Source organism: Schistocerca cancellata, chromosome 8 (genome assembly GCF_023864275.1).
Source record: "Schistocerca cancellata isolate TAMUIC-IGC-003103 chromosome 8, iqSchCanc2.1, whole genome shotgun sequence".
NCBI classification, from domain to species: Eukaryota; Metazoa; Arthropoda; class Insecta; order Orthoptera; family Acrididae; genus Schistocerca; species Schistocerca cancellata.
Window position 1 is genome coordinate 69,555,277 of NC_064633.1, and position 20,721 is coordinate 69,575,997.

Genomic DNA, 20,721 nt, shown 5'->3' on the forward strand with positions numbered 1-20,721 from the left:
GAGCAGCATACATAGCACACGCCCGATGGGCATTTTGATCACAATAGCCATACATCAACACGATATCGACCTTTTCCGCAATTGGTAAACGGTCCATTTTAACACGGATAATGTATGACGAAGCAAATATCGTCCGCACTGGCGGAATGTTACGTGATACCACGTACTTATACGTTTGTGACTATTACAGCGCCATCTATCACAAAGCGAAAAACGTGGTCCAACTAAAACACTCATTTCTTTACGTACTACAGGAATATGTAATAAAAATGGGGGTTCCTATTTTAAAAAACGCAGTTGATATCCGTTTGACCTTTGGCAGCACCATCTAGCGGGCCAACCATAGCGCCATCTGGTTTCCCCCTTCAAGCTAAACGATTTTCGTTCTTTGTAGTTTTTTTTCGTTTGATGCTTATTTCGTGAGATATTTGGCCCGGTCACTATCAATGGATCACCCTGTATAGGGGTGTCGTCATTACTTTTGAATCATTGACCATAAAATAGAGAGGACGTCTGACATGTTGTCGTGTCAAGATCTTTTCAATGTAATGTCTGGCAGTGGGGCACAGGGAGCCATGTCGTAAATATTTGGTACGAGATTTCTAGTTCCGGATTATGTACACTTTCGATCTAGATCTGGTGGCAAGCGTCAAAAAATGATGCCTGAGAGAATAAGGACCAAAACATCATATGGATGTATGGCCAGAAATGCGTTCCAAGTGAGCTTCACTCATTTGAAGGTGGAGATAAAAGAACTTTGACACTGTACGTTTCACTGATTGAGAGCACAAATGGAAACACGGCAAGCAAGTGGGAAATTTCTGTCTGTATTACTGTTTTACTGGTATGGTGGTAGCAAACCATCAGCAATGATTTAGCCTCAAAGTGTGATTGGGGGTCCGCATCTCGTGGTCGTGCGGTAGCGTTCTCGCTTCCCACGCCCGGGTTCCCGGGTTCGATTCCCGGCGGGGTCAGGGATTTTCTCTGCCTCGTGATGGCTGGGTGTTGTGTGCTGTCCTTAGGTTAGTTAGGTTTAAGTAGTTCTAAGTTCTAGGGGACTTATGACCACAGCAGTTGAGTCCCATAGTGCTCAGAGCCATTTGAACCATTTTTTTGTGATTGGGGTGGATGTTATCGCGATGCATCTGCAGCGAAATGAGGAAGTGATCAGGAGCACCGTCGCGTAGTGGCCACATTATACTTCGTAGCACCAAAGGCACGTCTTCCAGCAGGCGTAGCAGGGTAATCCCCAACAACTGAGGATATATGTATCGTCAACGAGGCAGTAGCGAGTAATCGCCGCCTATACACTGAGACTAAACCGACGGTGATGGTTCGCTGCCACTAAAACACTAGACAGAACATTCCCATTTGCCTGGTGTGTCCTCATACATTCTTTCAGTGATGTCCGAGAAGTGAGGCCACACGTTTCAGATGGTACCTCAACGGCACCACAAGCTAAAGGCAGCAGCTGCCAGACGCAGCCACGAATGAGAGTCGTCAGCGAAGACGCGCTCTCAACAGGCGCCACACGCCGGCGCTGGCGGAAGACTGCTTACGTCAGAGCGTAGGGATAGTCAATGAGGACTGCGGCGTCAACATGGCTCAGGTCTAGCCGTAGATTGCATCAAACTTACCTATTAGAAATTAAAGTGTTTTACTAAAGTTCACTAACGCGCGCGCGCGCGCGTGTGTGTGTGTGTGTGTGTGTGTGTGTGTGTGTGTGTGTGTGTGTGTGTGTGTGTGTGTGTGTGTGTGTGGAGAGAGAGAGAGAGAGAGAGAGAGAGAGAGAGAGAGAGAGAGAGAGAGAGAGAGAAGTGCTGCCCGTTTTCTTCGAGTAGCGTTACAGAACTCTTGCACTAACTCCAGGTCGCGGCGCAACTACAGAGGACACACCGTATGCTGTGAAGAACTACTCTTACAATCCAGAAGGCAAAACTGGAAGCAAAGCGAAGTAACATTACTTCGTCCCACAAACATCTCTCGAAACAATGGCAATAAACTCAGAGAAATTCGTATGTACACACAGGTGGACCGCCTATTTCCGTGAAGGAGATACGATGGGGATAAACCGATACACGTCAGAAAGCCATCTCACCTACACACCTTGCGTTGGCCGGCAGAGTATACTCGCTGATGGGCGGTAAAATTCAGTCAGGGAAAATGTCACTGAGAAAGCAACTGACGTTGAAAAACCGCCTTGGCATCCGCCCGAAATTATTCCGGGGATCGCAGGCAGGACGGCTGGACAAGGCTGGGAATAACTGCTCCCTCGGAAATGAGTCAGGCTTTACGCTTTCGCAGAACTTCGTCACGAGTTGCACGAAAGATTTTAGCGCACTCGTTCGCAAATCCCTTCTGCGTAATGAAACGTTTCTCGGATGTTTTTTTTAAGTAATACTGAAAACTCTCTAACACGACTGCAGAAGACTAGGCTTTCATGTAAAGGTACAGATACTACTGACACTACTTTCCAAACCTTATTTAATTTTGTCTGCTTTTCTGTCTTTATATTTTTTCATGTTACTTGTTTAGAAATTTTACCGTTTTTAACACTTTGTATCTTTACATTTTCAAATAGAACACCAACTGTATAGTTTATATTTGAAAAGATTCAGCAGAGTATATCTACTCCAAAAAGTGGAGTGATAAGTAAGTGCCCGCATCTCGTGGTCGTGCGGTAGCGTTCTCGCTTCCCACGCCCGGGTTCCCGGGTTCGATTCCTGGCGGGGTCAGGGATTTTCTCTGCCTCGTGATGGCTGGGTGTTGTGTGCTGTCCTTAGGTTAGTTAGGTTTAAGTAGTTCTAAGTTCTAGGGGACTTATGACCACAGCAGTTGAGTCCCATAGTGCTCAGAGCCATTTGAACCATTTTTTATAAGTAAGTGCTGACTATGATTGGTCCTTATTATAATTACGTATTTTCGTAGCGGTGTTCATAATTTCATCATTAATTACAGTGTGCTGCAATCCATAAAGATGATCCATTTGCATATGTGTACAAGACTGGATAAAACGAACAGTAGGATCAGTGGATGCCCGACACCTTCATAGGAATAATCTTACGCAAATGTAGCTTGTCCACGAACGAAAAGCAGCTTCCAAAGCGCTTGTTAGACCGATTCTTGAGTACTGTTCATGAGTCTCGGATCCTTACCAGATGAGACCGATAGAGCGAGAGAAGAGAAGACCCAACGAAGAGAGGCGTGTTTCGCCACGGGACCGTTCGGTCGCCACGAGGGCGTCAGAGATATGCTCAACAAACTCCAGGTGCAGACGCCGCAAGGGAGGCGCTGCGCGTCACGGAGAGGTCTGCTATCGAAATTTCGAGAGATCCCTCCCCGAGAAGAGCCGGATAACATATTCCTTCCTTCCCTCCAGTTACGTCTCACTAAATGACAACGAAGAGAAAGTTCGAGAAACGGGAGCCAATACAGGGGCTTCTTCCCACGTGCAATTCGAGACCGGGAAAAGGGGGTCAGTTAATGGTAACAGAAGTACCCTCCGCCACACACTGTTAGGCGGCTTGCGAAGTAGATGTGGACTATAAGCACAAGATGCTGAAGAAACAATTGTCGCCAGTGGATTCACAACTGTCATAAATGAAGTATTATTTGGTAAGAAGCTAAACCTTTCCTTGAAATGTGACAGGCAGTGCTTACAGAGCCATATGTTTGAAATTCAAGCACTGAGTTAGTTGAAAGACCAGCAACTGTATTTAATCTTACTATTAGTTTTAATTTTCTGTCTTAGCTACGGTCACATTTGAGTTAATGGTGATTAGTTTTGAAAGCATTTGTTGGTTCTCAAATCATAACTTGAGTCGTCCTCGTGTGATTAATGAAATAATTTCGTTGTTCAGCATTTATACATTGAAAACAGCTTGGAATGTATATGTGTTGTATTATGATTGATTGATGGGCGTTGTGGGACTAAACAGCGAGGTTATCAGTCCCGCAGTTCAAAAATTACATGCATAAGATAGAGGCGTCCGCTTGAAGTGGGCGGATACAGTCGGAGGGGTCGCACTATAAGGTGCGGAAACTAAAAACTCACAAAGTAGAAGGCATAAAATGGTAGTCCAAATCTAAAAACTGGAAAAACAAAATGCCTTACACAGGTGAGTGGTCATTGGTCCCTGACCCAGATCACGAAGAGAGGCCCCAGCCACAACCACCCTGCCCTGTTCCAAGAGTACAGCAAAACCTTAAAACTGAACATAAAATGCACTTTCACGAAGGAAACTGATGACCACTTCAACCATTCGTTAATCGTCTGGTAATATTAAAGACAAGACTATACTTAGTATGAAGGGCCGGAAGAAGGCACATTCCACCAACATAAAGGATATCATCAGTCTAGATGCACAGCCACATTGTCGGAGTGGCTCGTTACGCAAGAGAAATCAATGGATGAGCCTAGTACGACTGATGCGTAGACGGCATAAGACAGTGACTCTTTCCGAGAGGTGCGGAAGGAAGAGCGCCAGACTGCAGTAGTCTCCTCGAGTGTGCGGAGCTTATTACTGAGAGAAGTACCGCATCAGATCTTATTCCAGTTCTGGGTAAAGAGAAATCTGATGTGATGACGATGTTTGGTTTGTGGGTCGCTCAACTGCGCGGTCATAAGCGCCCATACAAAATCCCAATCTTTTTACCCATTCCAATCTAGCGACTGTCACGGATGATGATGATGATGATCAGACAACCAGTCCCCAGGTAGAGATAATCCCCAACCCGGCCGGGAATCTAACCCTGGACCCCGTGATCCAGAGGCAGCAATGCTCGCCACTAGACCACGAGCTGCGGACGATATCTGATGTCTATCAGCATCTCTGCAGCTAGAATCTTGACAGGAAATGGGAGCAAGAGAATGCCTTTCTCGCCAAACGGTCAACCAGTTTACAGCCTGGGATGTCCACACAACCTGAGACCTGGAGAAAAACGACTTAGCAGGTGGCATGGGCAAGACCCCGAGTTGGTACGAAGCAAAATCCAGTCACTAATGTCATCGGTGCTGACCAAAGTGCTGAACTGTCCAGATGCTATCTTGGGACCAGCACTGTTCTGACAGAAGGCAAGATAACCACGAAATATTGGAGAGTGGTCAAGTGCGTTTCTTGCAGCGCAACACAGAACGCAGAATAAGAGGAAACAAGTCGTTATATTTCTGGTAGGTAACAGTAATATCTGTTGCAATTCCACTGTAGTACGGTATGGCGAGAGTCCAGATCAGATCCAGATCAGATATAAAGAAGCCAGGGAGGTGACGTCACCGCGTCAGTGATCGTCACCAACGAGAATGGGGTGACGTCCATAAAAAACTGGGGCTGATTCGGAGGGAGAAGGAGGGGGGTGAATCTCCCCGGAATACTGGAGAAACCTCGTCCTTTGACTTGCGCTACGTTTTCATCTCCCTCAGCACGAGGGAGGGAGGGAGGCAGTAAGAGAATAGGTGGCAGCAATGTCCGGATCAGAGCGAGCGGGTTTGAGGACCTTTGTGCGTGGGTCCCACGTCCAACGCGAGGTAGCAGCCTTCCTGTCCTGAGAACGCCGACGAGGGGTGTTCAGAGAGGGAGCCCCGTCCCTGGCAGCAGCCAGAGAAGAGGAGTTGTTCCGTGGCTGAGGAGGCGCCACAACAACGGCCGGGAGTTCCGATGCTCCGAGAAGATAGGCAACCATCCTAGGCTTTCACGAGGCGTTCAAATGCAGGTACCAGCAGTGTGATCCCTGTAGTGTCAGGAGGCTCAGCCAGATGCGTACTTAACAGTCATCACACATACTTGCTACCGAGCAGTTGACCTAGCAAGGACGCTAAAGTGCTATGGCAGGGACGTAGCGGAATGGGGAAAAGGGAGAGGAAGAGGAGGAAGGGGAGAGGAACCCACGCCGAAGACGCTAGGGAGGGAGTTCTTCCCATCATGGCTCACACTTCAAGTGTCAGATTTAAAGGTGGAGGTCAAACCCTTGAGGGGGACCAAAAAAGAAAAGCCACAAAAGAGAACGAAAAGCAAACTAACCAAAATCACAAGATGAAACGAAGTCAGGAGGATGGGCGAGTCGACATAAATAAGAACACCAGGAGAGGGAAAGGAAGTGGCAAAATGAAAGGAATAAGAACAGGGTGGGAGAAGGAAGGGGAAGGTAGAGAAGCCCAGAAAGGAACAAAGGCTGCAGTACCCACAAGGAGCTGGGGGGCCCCTGGGGATAATGTATTATGAAACTATTTCATTATCACGTGAAGACGGTTCAGATTATGATCTGATAATGACCAAATACGTTCGAAACTAGTCACCATTAACTCAAATGTGAACGCAACTAAGACCGCAAATTAAAGGAAGTCATAGTCGTATCTCTCAAAATGGAAGTTCTTATGTTTTCGTGCTTTCTTCTTTTATTCGTCGTGGAAGCACACATGCGGAGTTTCAGTGAAGCGACAATAATTAATAACAATAATTGCGCGTGGTCCAATGGCTGACTGCAAGTTTTTCAATTGGACGCCACTTCGGCGATTTGGATGGCGCTAATCTACCCCAGTTATCGCACTGGGGAAAGAAGGTCAACAATTTACAGTGGAATCCGAAGCAAGTGTCGTTCCTACTGACTCCCCACACTGTTGACAGATTTGTTTGTTTTAGGGCGCAAAAACAACTGGGGTCATAACTATACAACACGAAGACAGAGGGGAGCTAAGAAACGACTATACGTCAATCCCTATTGGCATAAGACAAGACAGCTAAAACCAAGAACGTGGAGAAAGGACTACAAAAGACACCATACAGAAACGGAGGCCCAAAACTAAAATTTAATGGCCTTCGCCATATTGCTACACTGTTGACAGGTGAAGGCTCATTAAAGACAAATGGAAGATTTCCGTGGTCAGACAGGGATACGATACCACAACCTCTGCTTACAAGTACGCACTCTATCACTACATTCAAACAAAGATCACGGGTTTCTGCTACGCGACATTGTACTTCTGGAGTCATTAGGCTGGTTAACCTTCAAAGATCGATTGTACACAAATGCACAGTTTTACAGATATATATGACAGCAAAATGTGGTAGAACAGACAGATCCGCATTTCAAAATCATTTTCATTTGATTATAGTAGTTCGAGCTGTGGTAGTTCTCTTATTAGAACATTCCTTTCGCTTGCAGGCATTATAGCAACGATTTAATTAAAGTAGCAATGGAGGAGTAATTAGGGTTTAACGTGACGACGACGGCGTGGTCGTCAGAGATCGAGCACAAAATCTGATAGGGCAAGAATAATGAAGGCGATCTGCCGCTCCTTTGCAAAAGCTTTCGTCCTGATCCAGTTGTTGAATGAAGTGAGACCTAAATAAGGATGGCTGGAGAGGGGACTGGGAAGTGATCCTCACGGTTGCGATAACCACTGCGCATTCACGAAACAATGCAGTAACTAACTACTAATTAAAAAGCGAGGAACACCGTGCTGAAATTAAACTCCGTGATACTGGTGTGCACTCGGCCGCTAGTACCAGTCTGGGACTGACTTGACAAGTCAGAAACAATGGCCGGCAGACAATAGCCTGAGTGAGGACGCTGCACTGGCCACGCACTCACCTGTTCTCCTGCCGCATTGTTCTACGGGCACAAGATAAGCCAGCAGTAGTGGCCGGACCGCGTCAAGCAGTATTCCCACACTCGACTCACGGCCCGACAAACTAATCATCAGACATCCTCGAGATAGCTTTATTTTGCTTCTGCATGACATGAGCTCGAGTACAGTTATTTCAAACTGACGTCTTTGTTTCGATACAGCTTCAGTTCTATCTAAGTCATCTACACTGCCATGATTATCGCTAAACATTCATATTAAGATAGGTAGTATTTAGTTATATACGTCTTTCCCCTACAAGAAGAACAGTTTCACATTTTGCGATCGAGTAAAGTCAAAACACAGCTAAAACGAGGCTAGTTTTTTTATTAACTCCATAGACGTGTCTGGTAAGAATATCGATATTTCGTACAATGGCTCACGCGCACCTTATTCACCACTCATCCATTACGATCACGTTTGATGTTTACAAGGACGACTAACGTTACTACACAACCAGAAAATATCCTATGCGACTATGAATCTTTAACTTAGACCGGCAAGCCCCGCAAAACGAACGAAAGCTTCACGTTACCTAACTTTCTACGGGAAGCTTTTAACGAGACATACTCCTCTAGCATTACTTTTTCTCAACAGTACTTGTCGATACCACTTATTTTTCGAATTTTGGCCAGGTCAGAATTATCTCAGGTGCTTAGCTGAAAACTTTCATATAATTTTCGGCACAGTATGTTATATTTCAAGCTAAACATTATAAAAAGGAATTACTATATAAAATATTTTAGTTTCAATGTTATAATCGAAAAGCACTAGTTCTGAGAGTCCAGTTAAAATATTTGTTTATAAACATTTGAAATTACAAATTATTGGCACACTTAAAATTTGTATTATTAATTACGCAATCCTGTACTGTTTACTGTGTATATTTCGGATTCATTTATGAAATAATAATCGAAATTAATAATGTAACAAACTCGTAGAAATTAATTTGTTAAGAAAAATTGTAAAACCTTTGGAATATTGTTATTTCTGCAGAGTGTGAGAGTCGTAAACATGCCTCTGATGTGATCGGAAGTATTTTTGTGCGAACAATGTGATTTCGGCTTTATTAACGTGAAAATAAAAATACTGTATGATATACTAAAACATGAGAAAATATATTTACGTAAAAAAAAATGCTGCACAACATTCTTCCGATTTACTTAGTTCAAACCAACCGTGAGGACTTGATGTGACATTTTTCAGCTTCAAGACTCAGACCCATAGACAAAAAGAATTGGAGCCGACTCAACATGACAAGCTAAGTAAACTACAAAGTGTATCGCAATCTTAGCTCCTCTCAAATCTTCATAGAAGACAGTGTGTAATGTAGACTATAAATGGAAGTAGAAAGGAGGGAGTGTATTACAAGGTGGCACACATTATGAACGACTTGGATAACACAGACTCTCATATGTAAGGAAACAATTCAGTGAACAGCGGCACAATACTTCTGCGCCAAGAAAATGCAACACACGAGAAAGTCTGTGCACGGTTTCTCTTTGCTGGTAAGTCACGCACGTATTCAGGCTGGTAAAACTGGTGTTAATGTGGGGGGATTGATAGAGCGGGCTAGTGTACTGCCCATCTCCATTCACTGTGAGCTCCTGCTTAGCAGAGGAATGTTTTTTCCACACAGCCAACGCCGTGGAAATCCGCCTGATGTGTTATGTTCACGAGCTTAGGCAACACCGCTTCCACTTAATGAGCGGTCGCCATGGACGTCGGTGTCGCTACAGCTGTAAACGCTAGTTCATAGAAATGTATCCAGCAAGCAAAATTTTATTCGTGGTTTCCTATGCTGATGCACTCACATTTTTATTTTAAGTAAAATGAAATTCGTTTCGTATCTAAACGCATCCTCAACCAGAATGCATTAAATTTTGGTTGCACTCTAAGACGGTAAGAGGTGTGTGTGTGTGTGTGTGTGTGTGTGTGTGTGTGTGTGTGTGTGTGTGTGTTTTTTTGTTTTTATTTTTTTTAAAGCAATCTCATATGCAGTCTGACATATCTATATTGAGTGACAGCATCCTTTCTTCAAGAATGTTAGTAACTTAAGAGTTAATATTTATCTCCTTTTTCTTCTTGCCTGTAAGAGATACCGAGTGCAACAGAGGTTGGACATTGTCAAAAGACATACGCGTATTACTAAGACGTACTGATACGAGTCGATAAGCAAGGTGTATTCCATAAATCTAAATACAAATCTTTTTTCGGAACAACAGTTTTTGTAACGCATAAACCACAGAATTGTTCATAAACCTTTTACAGGATAAAAATTATCGAAAGAACCAATAAAGTTTCTTTCTAGAGTTGATTGTATATATCTAATTTATGGACATCAAATTAGCGTTATTAGCAATGTTCAGACGTTCGTTAAACGTTTATACCATAAATGAACGGCAGTGGTAAAAAGAGTCGTCTTGAAGTGACGAAACTAACACATATCTCTGCGACTGTGGAACAAATTATATCATCAGACAAGAAATTTAACACAAAGAATGGCTAACGCTGCTCTTCCAGGTAAAAACCAACAGCGCAGTCAGATATCGATAATATCGGATTGATTAACTGTCCACATCCTCTAGAATTTTCGTGGCACAGTTGCGGCAGGCTTTCATCAAATATTTATAGCTTAAGCACTGGTTCAGAACAGCCTTTCTGCTTATACAGGTTTTGAAATTATTCATAACCGGACAGTCCCCAGACAAGTTGTCAATAACGAAGAAACGAATGCTCAGCTTACGCAACACCAGCCATCAGGTTAGTGATCTCCAGTCCTCTAATTAGCCGAAAGCGCGGCCACGTGCTCGAAGCTTCCAGAAACTCTCTCAAAGGCTCTGGCATTAGATTTTACGTAGCATTTCTTAGATAGGAAATGTGGGCGCTAATGTCTCGTTCGCTTTGTGCGAAGTACGATTCAAATAACCATACAAAGGGCTACACGTCCGCATGTAAAATTATTAATAAAATCGCAACCAACGCTGTACACGCGGCTCTCAAAAGATGCACATCATCCAGTCATACAATGTAGGTTGTCACAGCCGGTGTTTATTTCAGCTACAACGTCCGAACTGACAGGCCGTCGGTGTTGTATGAAACTATTTCTTGACGTTTTCCCTCCGACTGCTGTAGACATTAGACATCTTCGGAGGCAACTGCCAGTTACCGTAGTCGGAGCCGAAATGTCTCAGAATAATTTTGTGTGTTTGTCGCTTTCTCTCAACCCGGAAGTTTTAACTGAAGACAACGCCAACGTTTTGCATTTCCGGTAAACACAGCGCACAAATTCTTTGTCGGCCTTTGGTATTCCTAACACATCAAAGACGAACGTTATTTATCACGCATACAGTTTCAGTAAAAATGTATTCCTGCGCCTAAAATTAATACTTAAGGAAAGAGAAAGCGGCTCTTACAGCAATACACACTAACCGTGTTGCCTAAAGTGTGATGTCAGATCTCCACTGTATTCTCGGTAAGTGTTTGCTTTTCAGTTGTAACGGGGTGCCCAACCCAGTGTAATGTGTGTCTTGCGCCATCTTCGTGTCGCCCTTACTCGCTGATGAATAGTTTATCAGAGTCAAGAGGTAGACAGCATCTATTTCTAGATGTGCAGCGCCCTCAGGAGGACCAACACACTGTTAAGAGGGAAGGTAACGATGGCGATGGAGTGCAAGTCCAACGACACCCACTTTTCATCTCTGATATAACTGAAACATAGGGCATTATTTCATTCTATACTTTTAGCAACATTCTTCGTTGCCATAAATGCAACTTCTCTACCGATCAATATAAATGTGTGTTTCCACGGCCATTGTCACATTCAATAAAATTTTTCAGGGTTTGTGACCGCATTGTCAATATATATAAAACTAGCAAGCGACCTTCTTCAGGGTGTTTGTGTTTACTGCTGAATGAGAGAATTTTGTTTTTATATACCTGCAGACATTGCTGTTATCTAATTCTGATAGGTTGTTTAGGATGAAGGGGAGGGAGGTTAGAATTCTTTATTGGTATTGATATTATCTCTTTCCAGTGGTGGAAACCCAACGTATGATTGGTGTTTGCATTACTGCTTGTGATTGGTGGAAATCAGCGAATGGAAAACCAGGCGGCAGCTGTGACGTGGCGTTGTTTGCCCGATTTCTAGGGCCGGCCGTAGGTGCATAGAGTACTGGCGTACAACCGAAACGTCGGTAGTATATATATATATATATATATAGAGAGAGAGAGAGAGAGAGAGAGAGAGAGAGAGAAAATGCGGTCACAAACCCTGAAAAAATTTATTGAATTCTTCAACGATCATTCAGCCGAGTTGTATTACTATTTTCTAACTGGGATTTCGATTTGAATCTATGAAGGCCTTTACCGCATCAGCAATTCGACAGGTTGGATGTTGACCTTCGTTTCATCCCGGAATGAGCTGATTTCTGCATCCATGTGTACCCGTTACAACTAATATCTTAATTGATTTACCTAATCTAACAATCTTAGTTTGCTTTTGTAATCTTTCTTCCATTACTGGCTCGAATATTAACTATACACGGATGCCGTAAAAGATGTTTCACAAATTGTTCCCATCGTCAATACGCTTTCTACATAGACTTCCTTCCTAGTCTATTTCTTCTAATACTGCTTCTTTTCGTAACATCTTTGTCTACAGATGTTGCAACATTATTTTGTAGTAATATATAACAAATATGTGCAGTTTCCCCCAATTCAGTTGAGCTTAGAGACCAAAGTGCTCCATTTTACTGTACCGGGCTTAAATAATAGCAATGAAAGAAATGTTATATGTTTCACGGTCTCACGTTTTAGAGATCAAAAGTCACAAAAATATAGTTTATGTCGAGTGTTCTCATGCTATCTCAACTGTTATCGCTTCCATGCACAACCACTTGTCACGTCCTAAATGAGAAACGATGAGGCAATATTCGAGTTACACTGAAAACCTACAGAACCGTTAAGGAAACCGGTAACAAAGCAAAGGTGCTCATACTGCGATATAATTCTGTTTAACTCTCCACTCTTTTTATCAGTGCAAAACAACTGCAGTAAGTCGATCCATAACTAATAGACTGCTTCAGGCAGATGGCTCTATGTTCATTATAATCTAAATTTTCGGTCAGCAACATGTGTTCTGATTTAACAGACTCTTCTGGGATAGAATATAAAATCGCCTGAAATTATATCTGAAGATAGAACCTCCAGTGACAGAAGACATTTTGTAGAAGACAGTTTTGATTAAATGAATCCACGTAGCCTGATACGCGTTCACTGATCAACTTACTTTGACGTACTACATAAGAAGCATTTTGAACCAATTGAGGCATCACAGGACGTCGTCATAACAAATCGATACAGTAACTTGTTTCAGCGACCACGTTTTAATTAATATTAATTACTTTACATGGTGATACAAAAGGAACTTTTGCCTTGCCTTGGCAAATTCCAGATCTGTATCGTACTAAATGACAGTAATCACCCAATTTTTGTACCGATTTCGTTTTTGTATGTTTTCAGAACCCATTATCCCCCAGTCAACCCAGACCAATCACTGTATTATGAACGCGACCTGTATGCATTAAGGGGCAGTGTGGGAGGGTCTGCCGATTCTGTTCTGATGCACTGAATACAACGTATATCCAAAACTGGCCCTCAGCGTCATTAGAAAATGCAGAAATGATCAGTTGATCGACAAGACTTTTGTAATTCCGACACAGGGCTTTGCTGACTTCAAACGAATGACGATACAGACAACCATAATAAAAGGAGCTGTTCAGGTGAATACTAACAGTTTTTCGGTAAGGTTCGGCGGTTGCAATAAGCAGTGGGCTGTTTTGACAGATTCAAGTGACACAATGAATATTCGTTTTGAGTAACAGGTGATGGGAACACAGACGGTGGTCGCATTGGAGTGGGGATCTGTAACCCTGTACAAAGCTTCTAGAAAATGGTAACTACCGATGGGAAGTTTCAGAAACTACCGATGGGAAGTTTCAGAAACTACCGATGGGAAGTTTCAGAAACTACCGATGGGAAGTTTCAGAAACTACCGATGGGAAGTTTCAGAAACTACCGATGGGAAGTTTCAGAAACTACCGATGGGAAGTTTCAGAAACTACCGATGGGAAGTTTCAGAAACTACCGATGGGAAGTTTCAGAAACTACCGATGGGAAGTTTCAGAAACTACCGATGGGAAGTTTCAGAAACTACCGATGGGAAGTTTCAGAAACTACCGATGGGAAGTGTCAGAAACTACCGATGGGAAGTTTCAGAAACTACCGATCGGAAGTTTCAGAAACTACCGATCGGAAGTTTCAGAAACTACCGATCGGAAGTTTCAGAAACTACCGATCGGAAGTTTCAGAAACTACCGATCGGAAGTTTCAGAAACTACCGATCGGAAGTTTCAGAAACTACCGATCGGAAGTTTCAGAAACTACCGATCGGAAGTTTCCAATTTTACGCCAAAAACTAAACATAGGCAAATGTCAGTAGACCGAAGTTTCTCGCGGCCATATCGTTGTATAAAACCGTCTCGAATCTGAAAAGACAAAAGAGCTGCGCTGAGTTTACGTTTCTACTGGAGCGATGGCGCCGCCTCTGCAGACGCTTACACAGTTTCCGGTAGCGCGGTGTGCAGATCACGTACACTGGCCAGTCGCAAGTCAGTCGTTTCTGACTAAGAACAATGAGCATTTCGTAGATTGTCCGAGGTTGTACCTCAACGTTTACAAGGTTCTGTTTATGAACGCAGGGGAAGACGACATTTTTGGGGACACGTATGGATTAGTTTGGGAAAGGGATCTCGCACTGGCTTGCACCTTTAGCGGGAGGGGTGCAGACATATATGAGGTGGCCCTTGATCGAGCTCGTCCATCGCCTACGTGTGCTCATGCACCGCCTGCGTCGCCCGATTGTGGGACGGTGGTAATTAGCAGCAGCCCGAGAGAAACGAATTGATTGCCGAAGTCAGTAGCGGAGGTAGCGGGTGATGGGTGGGGGAGGGGAGTGGCGTGTCGATGGCGTGGCGTGGGCCGCCGTGAATCCCAGATGAGGTGGGAGCGGAGCTGGTCGGCTGCCCTGCATATTTCAGCAGGACACGGCTGCTCCGTCCCGCAGGGGTCAAGGGCGGCGGCCGGCTTCCGGCTGCATAATTCCTCCTTGCGGTGAAAGGGCCACCCGGAGACGATTAAATTGCTTTCCGAATGCCCTCTACTTTCCGTTACTACCTCGCGGCTGGTAATTACGCTGTCAGTCCGCGGGACGCGGGCGGCCTCCTGCTAGGAAATTCGTGTTCTGCCGGGTGCGCCGGGTCGGCAGGTCGGAGCGCCACGGCACACACTGCCATATCGACTGCGACCGCGTCGTGACAACAAATGTCTCACTTGTGCTGCGTCGATTCGCCTTGGGCTATCGATCGCTCGCCCACGGAAAGTGCTGGACGCGTCTTATGTAATCATATTACGCTGTGGCAACTACCACCCGGCCGGCAAGCGCCTCGTTAGCAAACACCGGCTAACGGTGGCGACGACCGCACCACACGCACACAAGCTGCAGGGTCCTAATGTTTCTTGAAGGAAGTCTGTTCCTGTGTAGGTTGCAGTTTTACTTTGCATTAAACAATTTATTTCATCATTTAGCGTATACTTAATTTCGATCCGTTGCACATAAGCAGGGTACATCGCAATAAAAATTTTTATGCATATGGTTCGCACTATTACATACCACTGCGGGGAAAAAGTGACATGTGATTGTCGCACAACTATCTCGCATGAGAAGCCCATACGTAAAAAAGAGTAACCTTTATGCGAGTTTTGTCGCTGTGTCAGCAGATACATCAAAATACTTACAGATCTTATGAGATTTCTCCCGAGACATTTAAGGGGGGGGGGGGTGCGGGGAGGGGCAGTCATAGCTACCTCCTACCTCTTCAATAGCTCGTCGTCGCTGTTTGAAGCCCGCTCAGGGGCGTCGGTTTTATGCACTCTCTCTTGTATTCATAGCGTCAAGATGGCTTCAAACTTCATGTGAGGTAACTAAGGAATTGTGTTATTCGTAAATACAATGTGTTGCGAGTGTTTATATATCTATAAGGTAACAGATGTATGCAGACTATATGATTAGTATATATTATTCAAGTAAAAATAGCTAAGGAATTTATTAGTTGACAGGAGAGACTACCGTTGGTGCTCCTACGTAGATTAAAAAAAAATCCTACAACGATTGATGTCATGTCGTTACTCTCCCAAGCTTTTGTTACACGGCTTGGATTTAAAAATGCTATACATTGGTGAAGCTCTCCGGGTCAGTGTTTACTGGCTGAATTATGTGGTATAGTAGGCAGATATATTGGTATGTTTAAATACTTGCCATCTTCAATAAATGGTTTTTTATTTTACTCTACCCTTGGCAAATCTTTGCGCTAATGTGGAAAGTGGGCTATCTGAGAGCCATTTCATTACGGATAAAATTTCAGTTAACAGAAGGGCTTCTGAAACAGAAGTTTTCAAATGGTTCAAATGGCTCTGAGCACTATGGGACTTAATGTCTGAGGTCATCAGTCCCCTAGAACTTAGAACTACTTAAACCTAACTAACCTAAGGACATCACAAACATCCATACCCGAGGCAGGATTCGACCCTGCGACCGTAGCGGTCGCGCGGTTCCAGACTGTAGCGCATAGAACCGCTCGCCCACCCCGTCCGGCTACGGAAGATTTCGAGCTATTTCCCACTTCGGATACAGATCAAGATCTTCAGCAGCTTGTTCTCGGTCGTAAGGAAAATGCCGAAGATTGGCGCTATTTCTACAACAATTCATGTACTGGATAAAATTAGACGCCTGCTGTGTATATGCGGATCTACTCGTGAGTGGGACAGAGTAAAGGCGATAACTTGTTCCATATGTAGAAAAATGGGCCTCTGATCCGAATATATTCTTATCGCATAAAACAGGTACATCAATTCATACGACACTTTGGTTTCAATACCTATACGAATACCTTCATTATCCTTCTTGGAAATATTGGATTTCTTCAGGAGCATTTTCATATCTTCACCGCTTTTTTCGGAAGGTGCTGTAGATTCCAAGTACTGCTGTCATTGCACAAGACCCCAGTGGAAAAGACGATACTCCAGAATCAGAGTCCGCAGCATGTTAGTGAGGTGGCAGCGTAGGGTTTCTATTAGCTATGGCAGCCGACGCTCGTCTACTGCAAGATCTACGCTCTGAGTCACCCACTTGCGCGAGTTACGATGGGAAGCGCAAACGGTGCCGCTAGATAAACGCCAAATGAGGGTCCTGGGGTCAGAAGTAGTAGTCAAGGTCTCAGATCAAACCACAGCAATGGTTTAGGCTCTACTCAGTTACTAGCAGGTAAACACTCTTATGGATAATGTAATGCATTAATGAGAAGCAATGGATCAAATTACAAAACATCTGACAGATCGTTAAACTGAAGACTCGTTTCCACGATCTCACCACCTGATTCACATGACATCTTGCCGGCGTCCTGTGAGTTAGGCACCTCTGGTGTGATTCTTGCGGTAAAAGAGCTGATGAATGCCTGTAGAATATAGTGGAGTGATGTGTTTTCGATGAAGGTGAGTGGGGATGGAGAGATGAAACATGGTTCCTCGCACATAGGTTGCTCATCCCGATTAACACGCAGAGGGTGCGAAAAAAAAAAAAAAAAAAAAAAAAAAAAAAAAAAAAAAAAAAAAAAAAAAAAAAGGTATCAATCCGTCGGACGGACTTCTAACAACAGTGTCATATGCACTCTGTCCATTAGACGCGCCATAGGATTGCGATTTGACCGAGGACTTGGACGCACAATCTGGCTGTTACGGACTGTATAGTACTGCCCATTGCCTCTTAAGCGATGAAAATTTCTTCCTCCATCAAAATTCCAGAAGGCGACCTCGAAGTCAAACCCCACAACACAAGCGATTGAGACGAAGACTGCTGTATAAGCCAGCAGCATCAATTGCCGGGAGTTCTGAAGTGTGCACTTAACGTTACATATAATTATGGGAACATCGTGAGGTGGCCCATGAATATGTAATTAATACTCGAAGGTACTTAAGTAACAACTAGAAGCTTCAATGTAGTGAGAGTTAGTCCTGCGGCATAAAGAAAGAAACAAAGAAACTAAATTGCAGCATTTCCCTTGTATTGCTCTTTGCTTTAAGTTTTGTTATTGCAGTAGTTCAGTGAACGAAGTAGCAATCAACTTGTAATATCGTTTGAACTTGGCACTTTAGTAGGCGTATTTCTATTGGAGATTACATGTTCTTTGCGTCCTTCGAATCGCATCATACAGCTAGAGGGACGTCTGAAGCACTAGGCACTAAAAACGTTCAAATACAAAATGCGTTGGGTAAGATGGAAGTCATGGCAAGAGCGAGAAAAATTTTGAGAACGGACTATGGATCAAATCCGCTTACGTCAGACACTTAACTCACTGAAGAATATACAGGCTCTGGCTAGTGTATGCACTAACCAAAGGGGTACCAGAAGATAACTATGTAAGCACATAGTACCAATAAATTTAAGTCGAGAAAGTAATGGGTTTCCCGATATGACGAATGCACAATACTGTTAATGACTTAGACAGCGGTTATGTCTAAATACCGCTTGTGAGGCGTTAATTACGAGGTGCATTCAAGTTCTAAGGCCTCCGATTTTTTTCTAATTAACTACTCACCCGAAATCGATGAAACTGGCGTTACTTCTCGACGTAATCGCCCTGCAGACGTACACATTTTTCACAACGCTGACGCCATGATTCCATGGCAGCGGCGAAGGCTTCTTTAGGAGTCTGTTTTGACCACTGGAAAATCGCTGAGGCAATAGCAGCACGGCTGGTGAATGTGCGGCCACGGAGAGTGTCTTTCATTGTTGGAAAAAGCCAAAAGTCACTAGGAACCAGGTCAGGTGAGTAGGGAGCATGAGGAATCACTTCAAAGTTGTTATCACGAAGAAACTGTTGCGTAACGTTAGCTCGATGTGCGGGTGCGTTGTCTTGGTGAAACAGCAAACGCGCAGCCCTTCCTGGACGTTTTTGTTGCAGTGCAGGAAGGAATTTCTTCTTCAAAACATTTTCGTAGGATGCACCTGTTACCGTAGTGCCCTTTGGAACGCAATGGGTAAGGACTACGCCCTCGCTGTCCCAGAACATGGACACCATTTTTTCAGCTCTGGCAGTTACCTGAATTTTTTTTGGTGGCGGTGAATCTGTGTGCTTCCATTGAGCTGACTGGCGTTTTGTTTCTGGATTGAAAAATGGCACCCACGTCTCATCCATTGTCACGACAGACGAAAAGAAAGTCCCATTCATGCTGTCGTTGCGCGTCAACATTGCTTGGCAACATGCCACACAGGCAGCCATGTGGTCGTCCGTCAGTATTCGAGCACCCACCTGGATGACACTTTTCGCATTTTCAGGTCATCACACAGGACTGTGTGCACAGAAACCACAGAAATACCAACTCTGGAGGCGATCTGTTCAACAGTCATTCGGCGATCCCCCAAAACAATTCTCTCCACTTTCTCGATCATGTCGTCAGACCAGCTTGTGCGAGCCCGAGGTTGTTTCAGTTTGTTGTCACACAATGTTCTGCCTTCATTAAACTGTCACACCCACGAACGCACTTTTGACACATCCATAACTCCATCACCACATGTCTCCAACTGTCGATGAATTTCAATTGCTTTCGCACCACGCAAATTCAGAAAACGAATGACTGCACGCTGTTCAAGTAAGGAAAGCGTCGCCATTTTAAGTATTTAAAACAGTTCTCATTCTCGCCACTGGCGGTAAAATTCCATCTGCCGTTCGGTGCTGCCATCTCTGGGACATATTGACAATGAACGCGGCCTCATTTTAAAACAATGCGCATGTTTCTCTTTCCAGTCCGGAGAAAAAAAATCGGAGGCCTTAGAACTTGAATACACCTCGTACAAAGTTACAAAAGTGCCCTCGTTTGAGTTTATCATCCTTCAGTACATCCGAAGTGCTGGTAAGCAGCATTTCGACAACAGGAGTATTCGTCGTGGCTCGCTGCCCTGTTCACACTCGTCCGTCGCCTTGAACCCGTCTGATTTTTTTTGTGTGGGGACATTTTAAAGCTTTGTGTATTTCAGCCCTGTTGATAGTTTTGAACTCCGTGAAAGCAGTGTGGGTGGTTGTCACTGCATTCGGAACATGCCTGCGATTTTGGAACGTGTGCAGGCACCGATGAAGGGTCTTACAGAAACCTGCCTCCACATCAACTGTGTCCACGCGAAACACTTGGTGTTATGCGTTTCTCCTGAAGTGCATACGTGCACTTTAGGTACTTGGGACTGTTTTAACGTGCTCATGCACTAGGTCGTAACAAATCACATCGGGCAAACCACTGCTTTCCGGCCCTTTGTGTATTAGGATTATTTGCTCGTTTCATTGTCCTCTAAAATAAATCTATCGTTTGTACCTATAATAGTCGAACGCCCTGTATAATACGGTCAGTATCGATGATTTATTATTATTGTTTAGTATTTATTTTATCAAATGTTATTTACGTAAACAGAGCGCTTTAAAACCCATGTGTTAAATGCATAGAGGAGATTCAAAGACCTACCGTGGTACAACTGAGTTTGCTGCTTTAAGTATTTGAAAGAAAAACCTCTTTTACACAACACTGCGCACTAACATTTACATTTTAATGAGACAAATTCTAATTTTAGAAAGCTATATTTGAAATACGTAATTAAATGCATGTTGAGTTGAATAACGGATTACATTTTTAAACGAGATGCTTGAACAGTAATAAGGTCAATACATCACAGCTTTAAAACCACTTCCAGCAAGAGGCATTTCTGCTTCTATGCTGTCAGCATTTGAAACAGAGCAAGTGAAAGGCACGGTAGGAAACGCAGAAGCAGTAACGAGTGGATTCATGCGCAACACGGATGGCTATTAGTAGGTAGCGTGGCACACTGTAGCTATGTTAATTACAGTAGTTATGCAGAATGTATAAAAAAATGGTGGCAGCAATAAGCGTAATCGGAAAGAATAAAGGCGTCCTTGAAAGATGTCTCTCCGTAAAGAGTT

General features: G+C 43.9%; 1 protein-coding gene across 3 annotated transcripts in view; it reads right to left on the reverse strand.

Annotated features, from left to right (window-relative positions):
- Positions 1–20,721, reverse strand: part of LOC126094665 (GRAM domain-containing protein 2A-like) — a 347,755-nt gene that overhangs the window by 162,396 nt on the left and 164,638 nt on the right. The gene's annotated exons all lie outside the window — the stretch shown is intronic.